Genomic DNA, 14,686 nt, shown 5'->3' with positions numbered 1-14,686 from the left:
CTCATAGCTTTGGAAGAGAAATGAATGGGGGGGGGGTGGCAAGTTTGACGTGTGTAGATAGACAGACGTAGTGTGAAATTTGGACTATATGAAACACACACTCATGTTGTTGGTAAAGACCTTATTCACGAAGAAGCCATTTTCGATCATGTTCCCTGAATCTGTTTTATAAATTGTAAACTGTTGAATTGGATGGTGCCAGACTATTTTATGATTGGAGTGCGATCCATGCTTCACCTTCAAATATATTTTTTTAATGTGGCTTAAAACATTAGGGTATGTTAATCACAAAATTTTAATCATTCATCAGAGCGGACTGATATTGATTTATTATGAACTTTTGTCTTGTTGCTTTCATTTCTACTCGCCAGTTCAAAAAATGAAGAGTTTACCTGGCTTTTAATTTAATATGGCCGACTCGTGAATACAGTCTACTGCGCATGCCTAAGTGGACATAATTAAAAAGCATCAGATGACGTGTCAGGGTTGGAGTCCGTATAATGTAAAAGAGACCAGATTTCATAGGAGTCCAAATTTCATATGATACCGGTATCCAACACTCATCCGGTCGAATTTCAGCAACGCGTACGTCAAGGTGTTAACCAAACCTTGGCTTCTTCTTCAGCTCTGGATCATGATCATTTACTAGAAGCCTCTGATCTAATGTCCAAAGCAACTAACCTTGCATAACAGCTTCCTAAAGCATCAACATGAACCTACATTGAGTCCTCTACGTTAGGAGCTTGCAATCATGACCATAAAGCTGAACCGGATATTAACCCGCGGTTTGGGAAACACACTAATAATATAAATGTAAAAGTATTGATGATGTCATACACTTATTTAAGTGCAACGACACGCGTAACCACACGTAATTATGAAAAATATGAACTGAAACAACAGCGATTATAGGAAAGACGTCATCACCGTTATTTACCATTAACCGAGCACTTTGCTTCATTAAAAAATATGATTGCCAATTATTCTTTCAAATTGACGTCCTTCGTTGATGACGTAAACAGCCGGACAAATATTTTGCTGTATTTGATTAATGTATTTGTTGAAATTAATTTTTTAGGAGAGCATATTTATCAAAATTGAAAGCAGTGACGCCGATGTACCATGATGGATTGTGTTGGGCGTCACTTCGATTGTCAGACATAATTAGATGAATTGGTACACAACAAGTGTTTTCAGGGTCGGACTATGAGGTTGTGGGAGGACGTCGGTCCAAGAAATGTGGGAGGCAAAACAAGACGAAAGACTCAAAAACCTCAAAAACCTGCGAATTTTACGAGAATCCAGCACATCTGGGCACCATATTGGGTCCGTCTATAGAACGTGTGTAACGTCCTATTTTGTGAATTTATTTTGTGTCCTGATTGTGCCCATCCAATCATGTAGCACGATATGAGACGGAGGGAAGCCCCCCCCCCCCCCCCTTTGTATTGGTCATTGTGTTACCATAATGAATTCTTTTGAGATATCTAGGGGGATGTGTTAGATAACAATTATTATAGTCTAGGGTTTGCATAGGGTAAAGCGAGATTGGGGGGGGGGTGTACCTCTTCGTCTCAAATCGTGTTGGGTATACATCCAATTGCCAGTCAACGGCTATAAATGAATATTTTGAAAGAAAAGAAAGCATTAGAATTTACAACATATTGAATATATTGCGAATTGATGACTATTTATATAATTAAAATTGTTGACCTCAAACTTCCGTTAATCGATCACGAAGAATTGGGTAAATTTAAACACGGGAGTCTGTGACTAGACTAGTCAGTGTTTGGGACCAAGACGTTCACGGAAAATTGAACGTGAACTGGCGAGACTTAAACGGGTGCAGACCTGTAAATTGTCCCAAAATTGCCTACGCCGGCCAAATCACGATTTGCATGGCCTCAAATTCTCGGGTATTAGAGCATTTTAAGGGCCGTGAACTTGAGTATTTGTTTTAAAAAAATACGGATGAAAGCCTTGTAGAGGACTGCTAGCTCGTATTTCAGTAAAGTTTGGATGAAATTCGGCCCTAAAAAGGCTCTACTTTGCAATGTAGCGTAGGGGTCCATTTTCAAAATGGCGATGGGCTTCAGGGCTGCTCTTAGGGTCGATCGTCTTTGAATGGAATTCTCTCCCAAAAGTAATTGATTAATCCCCAAAAATTTTACGGAAAATGAAAGATGATGAACTAAGCTTTAATTTGATGTGTGTCTCAAACACCTTGGAGAGTTGTGAGTATTTTTAATAATTTTGGGAAAATGCGCTTATTTACCACTGAGGTCAACTGCTCTGGAACCATACGATTCAATGAATCTCGCGTGTCGACCCATTCGCGCGTGCTGTGCGTGTGCTCTCCACCCAACACCTACTTGTTTGTCATCCCATCGCGCCAATTTCTGTACTTGATCATTACCGACGCATTTGCAGGTAGAATGATACAAAGCTATCGCACGGATTGAGGCCGGCTTACACTTTACGCCCACGCAGAACTAGGGGGGAAAACTACCGATAATCGCTGCCATTCAGCGGGTTGACACGACACGACACGACTGGCGGGGCGGATGACGGAACAAACCCGCCATGGATGATATTATTTCTCCGGTCAGCACGCGAACCGGTACTCCTAAATGTCAATACCAATCCGATAGGTAGACATGATGGAGCCTTACCGTTTACGGTGTGCGTGTATCCTCACCTTAGTTGCGCATCTTCAATCTGAGAATTTTTTTTAAAACTTAAGTCCCTCTGTTTCTGCACTTTCCCTCTCTGCAAACAACTCTGATTCCTGTTGTGCAACATTAAAATGTTTACCTATACCTAACTTGTGTTTGCTTTGATAGTTACTGATTGTCTAAGAAAGTAATAGTTCAACAGCGCCCGATATTGGCCCAAAATTTATGCGATAACATTTGAAAGTCACTAAACTTATTACAAGGATGAAGGACGTCATATATTAAAACCTCAAATTTCCACATGGGATTGATATAAATTTATAACGATGTTGTCAATCAGTCGTAGACCTTATGATTGTTGTGATTTTGTGTCCGTGACTTTTTTGTGGGTAAACCGTTTTCGCGCGGCCGTTGTACGAAGTGAAGTGGACCTTGCAACTTACAGTCTCTGGCTCTTTGCCCTGAAGACAATACACATTAAATGAAGTAATATGATGTAAAGTTCTGTTTTGTGTAGTTGAAGGTCACACAATCTGTGTATTATTTTAAAGTATTTATTCCGTAACTAAAAACTTAAAAAGGAGCCAATTTTTTTCCCGGTTGATATTCTATTCAAAATTAGATAATATTTTATTGCTACAAAAAACAGCAATTCAAACTCTTTTTGGGATTGGGGTGGAGTGGGGGAGGGGGGGGGGGGGTTAATATACTGAGCTTCGAAATAACTTGTTACCCACTATGTTTCAAAAGACACAAGAGAAACATTCCGTACCAGAAACCTACTTCTTGCTGCACTCAATAAAAAGTACACACGCATCCCCTGAACCGAAAGAATGAATTTAGGGAACTTGGAATGTGTCCCCGACGGCCTATTCCACGGAGGCAATTCGCCGTGATATATGGCCCGGGTGGGCCGCCGGGTCTCGCTTAGCTTTCCCCGGGGATACGTGATTTCGTCCCCGTCGGTGTTACCGGCGAAATCTCGGTGGTTCTTGTAGTTTCTTCCATCGGCTTTCACGGCACACCTGTTCCAGTGCTTGAGGAGGCAAACTTTCAGCGCACCTGACCGCGTAATAGGAAGTTTTCCCTCACGGCAGGGGTACAACATTGACACGCGCGCCCGGCTCGCCCTCGCAAAGAAACCTCGGGAACAGTGGGGCCATAAATCGAGTCATAATGGGCCTAACCACAGACATGTCACCCGACGTTTGTAATAATGACTGATTGATAATTGCCAACAGTGCTTCAGGAAAACTTTTTTTAAGATGCAGTTTGGCGCACAGTGTTTCGACGGGAGGCGGCTAAGGTAGTTCGTTGGAATGTCCCCGCCTCATTAATTAAAACGTATAGGAAAAGTTTGCGTATAGGAGCGGGGAGTGGCGTAACTATAGGGGGCGGGGGAGGGGGGCGGCACGTGCCCCCAGCGGAGGTACGTGCCACCCCCGGATGCCCCCCCCCCCCCTCCATTGAAATCTTGAATTGCGCACAAACAATGTGTACGTTACCCTCAGTCCCCCCTTGAAAATGGGTGCACCCAAGGTGCCCCCTAGAAGCTTAAGCCTATAGTACACCGCTGGATAATAAGAGAATCAGTTTCGTCATGAACCAGAGGTATTTACAGACAATACACGTTATGATGAATAGCGCCCTCTAGCGTCAAATGAGGTCCCCCTCGCTTTTCAAAATTTAATTTGCCACAGCCGGTCGAAAAACATCGATGCCACCCCACCCCCCACCCCTCAAATTCATGGGCCAAGCCTTGCGTTTGCTTATAAACTAATATTACCCCTTGTTTCATCTATTCCGTCGCTCCCTCGTCCTATTAACCACAGACTGTCCCGTCCTTGTTTCTAATTTGTTTATACAAGTTTAATTAATACTGAGTTATTTGCTGGTTTCCTCTCCCTATATAAAATTAATAAAAGCATTCTATGATTGTTTGACCGAAAAGTATTACCGCGTACCCCGCCTTGAAGAGAATATACGTACGGGGCGGAAGCAGCGGAAACATCTATGGGCCTCGCCCCGCCTACACATTGTTGTCGTACAATGTCTGCACCATTAATTTGCACAATCAGCGCTGGGATATTACGACATAAACATTGTGGTGTAAGTAGGAAGGCGACATTCCGACGAGTGCATTAATGTTTTTAATCGCTGGAGTTCGGTAATAAATCTGGTCTCGATTATGGAGCCTTAAAGGTCAGGTGATGCTGCACTTTACTGTCGAAGAATTAGAAACAAAAGGGAAGGGGACGTGCATATGACATTTCCAAAAAGGGGAACTTGAACAGTATATTGGTGCACTTTGAGTAATAAACCAACGATTATATTCCATATCCCTAGCCAGCGGGCCCAATCTTTTTTTTGTTTCCGTGGTGACTACACTTTCTTTCAAGATAGGTTTGCACTCGGTTCAAAACCGCACGTGAACGTAATTTGGTGACGTCATGGCAAGTGCTCGCTCGACAAAATAATTGGCAAAAGTTGAAAAGCTTTCAACTCCGGCGAATGTCGCTACTTTACTGGGTTCGTGACGTCACAGTCACTTGTCATTCGTATTTGCACTGCAGAGGTATGACCCGGCCTTGACTATGGTTAATTAACCATAGTTCGACCAATTTCACTCGAACGCAGGATGGTTGGACTTCTCTAGTCGACTATTTGGAACAGGACAACGGGGCTTGTTGCATCGCTGATAACCAATAGCCGCGCTCATCACTATGCACAACAAGAAGTTGAAGAAGTTCGGTGATGACGTTTAAACCAGCGGGAATTGACTAGAGGCGTTCGCACGTTGCTACTACTAGTGCGCAGGCGTATTAAGTTACGTCACAAAATCAACCATTACTATACTAATGGTCCTGGCCCGAACCTGCTCTAAACTGAAACAATCCGAAAGATTGGTGGCGTCGCTGGTTATCAAAAGCCATGCGTATCGCAACGGGAGAGGTTTCGTGATGGTGCGTTCGGCCACCAAGACGGTGCGCTGTTCATGATACAAAATGTACATCTTATACAAACTTGCGCGCTTATACGTCCCTTAAGCTTGCATCAAAACGGTACATTTAAACTGTTTTATTGTGTAGTGCCTGTTCTCAATTTTTCATAACTAGTTGGTCATTTTATGGATTCACTCACCACAAAAAGATTGGGGGATGATCCAATAACCCACCCCTGGTCAAAAAGTAGGAGGAATAATCCCTCACCATCTCTCCGTCTCTGATTTTTGTTTGGTATTTCTGTTCAGCGTCCATCCTTCACAGATCCGTGTACCTATAGCTGTGGGAAATATACAAGTTCCCATGATTGTCTGTTTCGTGGTAAGACTTAAAATCTGCATAGGCCCTAATGAGTTTGAAGACAAACCGCTCGGCGTGTGTTTTCCGTATAGCGGCGAGATTTCCGGTCGCCCCTCAAGACCAAGACAGACCAGTCGGTTTGTTGACCGAGTTGTTTCGGAGGAGTATAAATACGCGAACGATATCAACTGCACCAACTAAATGCTTCAATTCTAAGGGGGGGGGGAATGAACCTTCAATACCACCCTTTACTTCATTGTTGAAATTTGTTTCCGACCCTTAAGGTTGTTTTTCACCGGACACAGGCAACGGTGTAATCTTCCACCTACGAAACTCAGTGAAGGAATTGAAATGGACTGCGCAGAGCTTTTTACAAACCTCTCATGCGTTAAATCAAATTTTCATCCTAAAGGCTACCTGAATTGGATGAACAAGCAACAACCCCCGAAAGAAAGCCTCTTGTTTTTCAAGAGTGTGTCCTCCCCCAGCCTCCCCCGTTCGCATATAACACTGAATTAATTCCCGTGTTCAACATTTATATCAATCGGTGGTAATCACTGGCGAGTTAACTCGCCGACGGGTTCAGTCGACCGGACATTGGCGTCACGCAGCTATGGCCGGCCGAGCACTCGCCGGTCAAATTGACTCACATAACTGTTGGAGCGAACTCTTCGTTACTATATGAGGGACAAACCCCGCGATACTGCACACGGACATAAATAGTCAGCCTCGAGAGTTGAACGATTTTATCAGTAGACATCTTCGCTTCGCTTACAAGAAACCGTCCTTGTTTATTTTCGATGTCACTCGAAATTTACAACTTTCAGAAAATTTTTGCACCAGCGTGTGAACGATTCACGGTCATTCACCAATGCAACCATTCTGAGTGCCAAAAAAAAGAGTAACGAATTACCATTTTGAAACCGGACCCGCAGTTCCTCGAATTCGATGTCTCTATACTGATTCGTCCTTCTTGTTTTCTTTTAATTACGGCACCTCTCTTGAAACAAATCAAATTTGATTCGGGAGGGAGATTTCGGCTCTGAATCAATCTGCGCGAATATTTGGCGTCACTCTTCGAAAGCCTATTAGGCCTTCCAACAAGTGGCGCGGGAAACGCGCACAAAAGCTACCGTCGGGTTGTGAAAATAAACTCGGGCTTGGAGCCGGTGTAGTTTGGGTGTCGTTACATCCTCCGATTCACAGGTACTCGTGGATGGAGAACATAAAATAAGTCTTTTCTATGAAATGTCTAAGCCATGACATTTATTGTCCGTGCATGGTGACTCATAACTTGCGAGTGACATATTATAAAACAAGGGCGGATCCGGGGGGGGGGGGCCAAAGGGGGCCATGGCCCCCCCCCCAAAAAAAAACGAAACCAATTTTTTTTATTTTTTATGTGACATCGCAATAAAGGCAGGCAATGAGTACACCACCATCTTCTCCTCAAAAAACATTGGTTAAAGTGGTCAGAAATTGCCTCAGATTGCACCACAGAGCATCTAGAATCAAAAAAATTTTCGGGCCCCTTACGGGCCCCGATCCCCACGCCGTAATTATTTTTGACCCACTTTTTGGGGGGACCAAAATTTTTTTTGGCCCCCCCAAAAAATTGTGTTCTGGATCCGCCCTTGTTATAAAACAGTCTTCTTGTACGTATACAAAATGATGCCCTATAAAAGCTTGTGAAGACTATACTCTCTCATATTGTGAAATAAACGAATAAAGGAAATAAACGCAAGGAAGATGGCCACTCATATTGGAACCTACGCACAAATTATCTTGGGCAATGTCCGATCGGCTCTACATCATTAATGCACTTTAATACACGAATGCTTGTTCTCAAATTAGAAAGACCAACACCCCATAATGTAACACTGGTAACAGTATGATGCATCATTGGCAAAAGATAATACAAAGTTCAAATTTGAGATGTTGAGGTGGTGTTTGGGGGGGGGCGTCTAATTATGAACAGCAAAGCTAATGGCGATAATTCTGCTTTCGCGTGGGCCCGGTTATATATAGGTTATATATCAGTGCATGCATGCATGCGATCATCAGATTATTGGGTTGACAAATTCACGGTATATGTGTCAAGTCGTTAACTCCACCTGGATGCGACGAGCAGAGAGCCCGTGCTTGGAGAGATCTTATAGCTCCGTGGAGAGGCAGGTGGCGTGCCAGGGGCCGAGTGTAATGCACACACCCACGGGCTAAAGAGTGGGCGACTCGTTGGGTACCGAACGGCCCAATTTCACGGGGTTCTTATGGGGCAATGAAGCATTAACTGGGTTCCCTGCAAACGCCTACAGCAAGTTAAGACTGGATTTGGGGTTTAATTCCCCTAATGCAGCGACCAAACGGTCGCTTCCAGCAAGATCAATCAAGTCCAGCATTTGGAACTTCAGCAGCGCTACCCAGGAAATTCCGAGCATACCTCACGCGTATGTATTAGCTTGAATGCACCGCGCTTGAGGTAGGCTATGTTCGAAATTTCCTGGGTAGCGCTGCCAAAGTGCCCATACACTGGACTCGATTGATCTTGTTGAAGGCGACCTCTATCGCCGTGGTGGCTCTACCGCGTCTGTCAGGGACACCATAGACACCAGTTATAAATCCCCATACTTCGAAATGCTTTTTAACATACTCAGAACTCTCGCAGGTGTTCAGGCTGCACAGAGAACTGATGATCAACATGTCATCTTTCATTTTCCTTTCAATTTTTGGTGGGTTGACGGATGACTTTTTGGAGAAATTCTCACCAAACCCCCCCCCCCAAAAAAAAGCAAACTGGAAAAGTAGCCATTTTGAAGAACAAAAGATCCCTCCACATCATGGCTAAATAGCGCAACTTTCGGACCCAATTGCATCCGAAATGCTCAGAATTGGAAGCCCCAAGTCAAGCCGCCAGAGGCACAGTGCCATTAGGTCCTCAATACCCAATTCCATGGCTCTCAGTATAGAACAATTTGAATGTACATGTATAGCTTTTATTCATGACCTCGACGGCGGACGGATTTTTGGCCTATTTACTGGGTTTCACCCTTTATTAGTGGAGCCAATTTAATATAGCTCTATGGTGGAGCCCTAAATGCAGTCTTGTACCCAGACTACTCAAAGCTCAGATATAAGGGTCAGCTTCGTTGTTTCATGATCTACTTCATACAATCCTTGGTCCACACATCGAGAGAACAGTCTGTGGTAGCGAAAGTCTTTAAGGCCATTTTAGAGCGAGGTTGGGGGAAATAAAAAGGAAAAAGCAAGGGTGTTTTAGGATTTATTTGCTGAGCTAAAACAGGTTAGACATCCACACCAAAATGGAATAAGATGTAGGGAGCTTATTACTGATTTTCAGCTGATTGTGTTCTACTCAACAGTTCTAATAATACTGGACCCACTTCCCCACCCTCGTTCAAGTTGCTTACTAAGTTGTAACCTTGATCGGTTCTTTGGCACCTTATCCAAGTAGCCTTTAGCTTTATTTAGCTTTAGCGATCCCCCACCAACAAGTTTCTGAAGGTGAGATTTAGCAATTTGTCTCCTCATGTTGTGCCAGTGCTTTCTGCCTGATTGGGAAAGCTGGCGACACTTGTCTGTGCGCTCTCAGCGTAATAGCCGATGCCAGGTATCATAAAACACATCCGGAAACGGGTTGTCAATAGACAGAAACCCAACCAGGCTTGCAGTAATATTATGGGTGTAGAATAAGCAACGCCCGAGTCTCTTCCCTGGGTGCATGTGATCAAGGAGAGCCCCTCCGTGATTTCATCACGTAATGATCGGACCTGTCACCGCCAAGGTTGTAAGCCGAGGCGTGTCTGCATGACTTTGCTCGCCGGGACTTCTCGCTCGATTGTCCGGTCGGGCGGAATGATGGCCGCGGTGCCAGCAATCCTCGTTGGAGGCGGCCTTCTCCGCACCTGACGCACTGACGTGTTAAACCTCCCGGTTTCATAAGAGTCTTTCCGATAAAATAAAAAAAACGCTGGGCGCCGCGCAGGTGATATTAAGCCTTTATTAAATAATATGACACTGCTATATTTATACACTGCTATATATATGAGATCGGGTATTGAACACCTTTGCCCATAGTGAACGATAAAAACAAGAGTTATATGGCAGGAAGGAGACTTTTTGTCTTCGAGGAGAATTCAGGCTGACCCGGTGGCCGGCTCGAGCCAAAGTGTTAATGGCACTTGCCCACACCATAAAGCCACTAACAACATTTGGCCTCAGTCTCCGAAAACTGCCATTTTCAGGTAGTTATTAGTCACTCAAGGTGTGACCGGAAACCGTATATTGGTTTATTCTTTACGGCGTTTATCTTTCTTGTTCATTTGGGCGGTGAAATCCAGTGGAAAAAAAAATCGAATTCCCATGATTTTTTCCCCATGCTTATAATACACAAATAAACAGTCACTTGGACTAATGACCTTTTAAACCACTACTTAAATGCGATAGGTTTACCAGGGTTAAAATATGTACAATTTGCTCGATACGTAGAGTCTGGATTGATTTTTGAAGCATTGTATTTTAATGGAAGTGATAATAAGCAACCTGTTGCTTGACACAATGTTACCGGGTCTACCTTTGGTATTAAGTTCACTTTTTAGTTTGTTAGTAACAAAAGTTGACAATATCTATTGCCCCTACATATTTTGACCGATTTCAACCAAACTTCGTCAAAAGTATCAGAAGCCTAGCCCCAACATGTCCCAAGACCAAACTGGGGTCAAAGGTCATCATGGGGTCACTGGGGGCAAAAACCTGATTTTTTTTTACTGTAAACACTACTCCTTCCAGAAATTACATGGCACAACACGAATGCGTTGGCCCGCAGCTTCCGAGATCCGTTCGATTGGTAGGTGGGGGAGGGGGGGGGGGGTAGTCTATCAAAAGTCTATAATAAATATAAGATATGCGAGCAGATAATTATGCAAAACAAGACTGCGTCTTGACCTCGAGATTCTGACCATTCAGCGGGCGCCTCCTATCAGTCTTCGGTAACCTGTTGTTGTATAAGTAGTAGTAGAAACATTTATTTCAATGTTGCCATTTCCACACAATAAAATGTTACAATGCCGTGTAAACATATTATACAGAGCAAAATGCACGGAGTTATGTAATTGTGTATAATAATGTAGGCCTACATGGATCAATACTAGAACAAATTTACGACAACATTTAGGTATAAGGTGAAGCGTCACGCTTTTGTACCCTAACCTATCGACAGACAAGTGGACATGACCAAGAAAAACAGAGACAGTGACAAAGGACAAAATGGACAACAGTAAGACACACAAAGACACAACCTAGAAAAACACAAACTGGTATGAGACGAGGGCATACATCTAGATTCATAAATTATAACTAGTTATTCGAATAAACGTAGAAAAACACAAGCTGGTATGAGACGAGAGCATACATCTAGATTCATAAATTATAACATGTTTTATAACAAAAACATGGAAGCCAAATTGACCACATTTCTGATCGAAATATATGACGTCACAACTTCTAAAGTCGACTCCGATTGGCTGTCGCGTGAGTTCGCATACATTTGTATTGCTCACATTATATCCGACGTTGATTAATATGGAGAGGCTCCGTTGGACAACGGGTGATACTCAGACTCTGGGGGGAGGGGGTCAGGTTATGCGCAGGGGGTGTTCACAAGCCCTGATTTCCATTCATGTATTATACTTGCAAGTGAACATTAATAAAGTTCTGTACATCACTACAAATGGAACAATAATAATTGTTAAAACACAAACCAGGACAATTGCCATGGAGCAAGACATATCTCTGTTCATTCCTCCACTAGCCTTACAAAAAACAACCCAGAGTTTTACTTCCGCCCTCTCGACACTTTTTGACAAATGTCAGAAATTCCTCAGCGTCTCGATATCTTCTAGAAATTGATTCAGCGAACCCCAACGGCTCTCGGTGATTTTCAACTGACACTCCTCCTTCCCAACCTGTTTTGATTTGATGTTTTCTGCATCATTCCAATCGGAAGTGTTTGATATCTTTTACGCCTCCGTTGATCCGTACGGACCCCCGACGCCAGCTTGGCTCCCTGCGTGTTCGCCTTACACGCCAACACGACACACGCGCACACCTGTCGATTACAGTTGACGGCTCGCGAAATCGGAAAGATATCAAACGTATGCGATAGCAGATGGAACGGTCATGTTAACTGCTAACCAAACAAGGTACCACACTGTCTTCCCTCTTTTCTTGGCGTGTTTAACTCGGCCTCTTGCATGGCATTTTTAAGGCTTTTATTCGCTCTACGTTTAACAACAGGGTTAGCCAATTTTGTTCACTTAGTCATACATGTCCCATGTTGCTTTGGCTACAAATACACTAAGATATAGATTTATGGTTTACGAGGTGTTATTAAAAAATCCCCTCGACTCTCGAGCGAAATCTAAGACCGATATTAATCAATATCAATTTGTTTATCAGCCACGAGCAACATGAAGAACCAAACCAGTGCTCTCCAGTCAGCTGGGTTAAGCAGCCCAGCTTGTTGCCCAAAACTTATAGCCGAACCACATTTTGACCACATTTTGCACGCTAATTTAATTTGCCAAAATTGGAACCAATACTTGTACCTATTTGTTTAAGTCCCAAATTTCTATAAGTTTATCACTCAATTTTGTAAATCTTGATTCACTGCTTAAGGCCTTGGGGCCCAATATGCGTTGACTGCAACGCTAACGCCTCGTTCAACCCCCCCCCCCCCCCCCCCCCTGAAAAATCTTCGACTTCAACACCCCAGCTACCTCTTTTTAAAAATCATGTGGGCCCGCCTCCAGCTCAGTCCGCGTATCCTTATTCTAATGCGCACCGCTGTTTCATAATGTTATCCAGATGAATTTCGTGAAATCGCGCTATGCGCAAGGGTGCAGACCAGCAAATCGACTCCCCTCCCATAATAGACCTTCGTGATAATTATGCGCACTTCAAAAATATATTAAAAATACTCACAACTCTCATAGGTGCTTGAGACACCCATCAAATTAAAGCTAATGTCATCATCTTTAATTTTCTGTTAATTTTTGGATAGTAATTTTTGGGAAAAAATTTCATCCAAAGATGATCGCTCCTGAACAGTAGCCCTGTGGTCCATCGCCATTTTGAAAAATGATTCCTGCGCTCCATTGCTAAATAGAGAAATTTTAGGGCCCAATTTCATCCGAATTTCACAAAAATACGAGCTCACAATTCCGTGCACGGCTTCCACACTTCTGTTTATACAAACCGTCAAGTTCATGGCCCACAAAATCCCCCCCCCCCAAAAAAAAACCCAGTGGGCATACAAATCGTGATTTGGCCCGCGCGCATCGGCAAATCTGGGCCTATTTACCGGTCTGCACCCGCAAGGAATACCGAACTGGCTCTTTCGCAATGCCCGATGACGCCCTCAACCATTCACAATTATGCAAATAATGTTCAAGAAGCACATGATCAATGACATGATACTTAATAACTTTTATTCATCACCATTTTCAAACTTTAGGATAAAATGTGCTCGTCCAAGGAGAAGAAGGAAAAAAAACCACAAAGCGACATTGAATAATGAATAAGTACACATATTTTGTCGATCTCTCCAGTTCTTGACTCTTGAAATATTACTATTAAATTCAATACAAACTCTATCTGGATTTATGGTACAAATGTTACATCAGGCAAAAGTGATGCATATATACTGCGTGCTTATATAGTTTTTTTCATGCACAAGCGTTTAATTTATGAATAGTTAATACATTCACCAAGAATCGGTACACGTGTTTACCTCAACTACATTCAATAACCAGCCCCTTTGCTACTTGACTCAGCAAAATAAAGAAAACACCTTCTCTTCAAGTAAACAGCGGCAGCTGATTTGATTTGAACGGATACACAAAAAGTCCTGAAACACATGTCCTGAAATTTTCCAGCCGGAAATATTTTCGAAAACCGGGTTTCACGGGTGTGTGACTTTTCATTGCAGAGTCGATATGTAACGTATATTATGTTGGCACTTAATTAAACTCTAATTATTGCTAATTTTGTCACGAGGGATGCCAAAAAAAGGGAGAGGGAGATTCGGAAGGAAATTTTGCCACAATTTGCCAAGATTTCCAAATGTGAAGGAGACAAAACTACCCTTCGAGTTCCCCCATTATTGCCACCAACTGTGCCCCCCAATTTACTACACTAACATGAATTGAGATTATGATGACAACAGCATTAACTTATCTTCATTACAAAAAGAAATCTCTACTTATAGAAATACCATCGGTGTGAGTTAGGGCAAGTCTTAGGGAGGTAAGTTGTATCATATTTATTTTTTATGCGTTTAAAAGCAGAAGATAAATAGCCGCTTCTCTAATTTTGGCGGGATTTTTGAACGATATCAAATTTGGGTTGAGGCAAAACAGATTGTCCGCTTCCGGAACAATTATAAGGTAAATGCACTTAATAATGGATACATCCATTATTGACTTCTTCAACGAAGCAATATATTTCCCAAAAATAAATGTCTAGCATTAGTACATCGCAAGAGCTTGTTATTTAAGCTGGAAATTACTTAACTTTAATAATAAAACAAAAAAGTTTAAACTTCTGGTGGTTATAATCGCGTAAACAAAAATAATTCTGTTTGAATAATACAAGTTTGCGTATGTAACATATTTACAAATAAAATATATAATA

This window comes from Patiria miniata, unplaced genomic scaffold (assembly GCF_015706575.1).
Source record: "Patiria miniata isolate m_02_andy unplaced genomic scaffold, ASM1570657v1 HiC_scaffold_5, whole genome shotgun sequence".
Lineage (NCBI taxonomy): Eukaryota > Metazoa > Echinodermata > Asteroidea > Valvatida > Asterinidae > Patiria > Patiria miniata.
The sequence above is the reverse complement of the archived record's forward strand: the minus strand, read 5'-3'. Positions refer to the sequence as shown.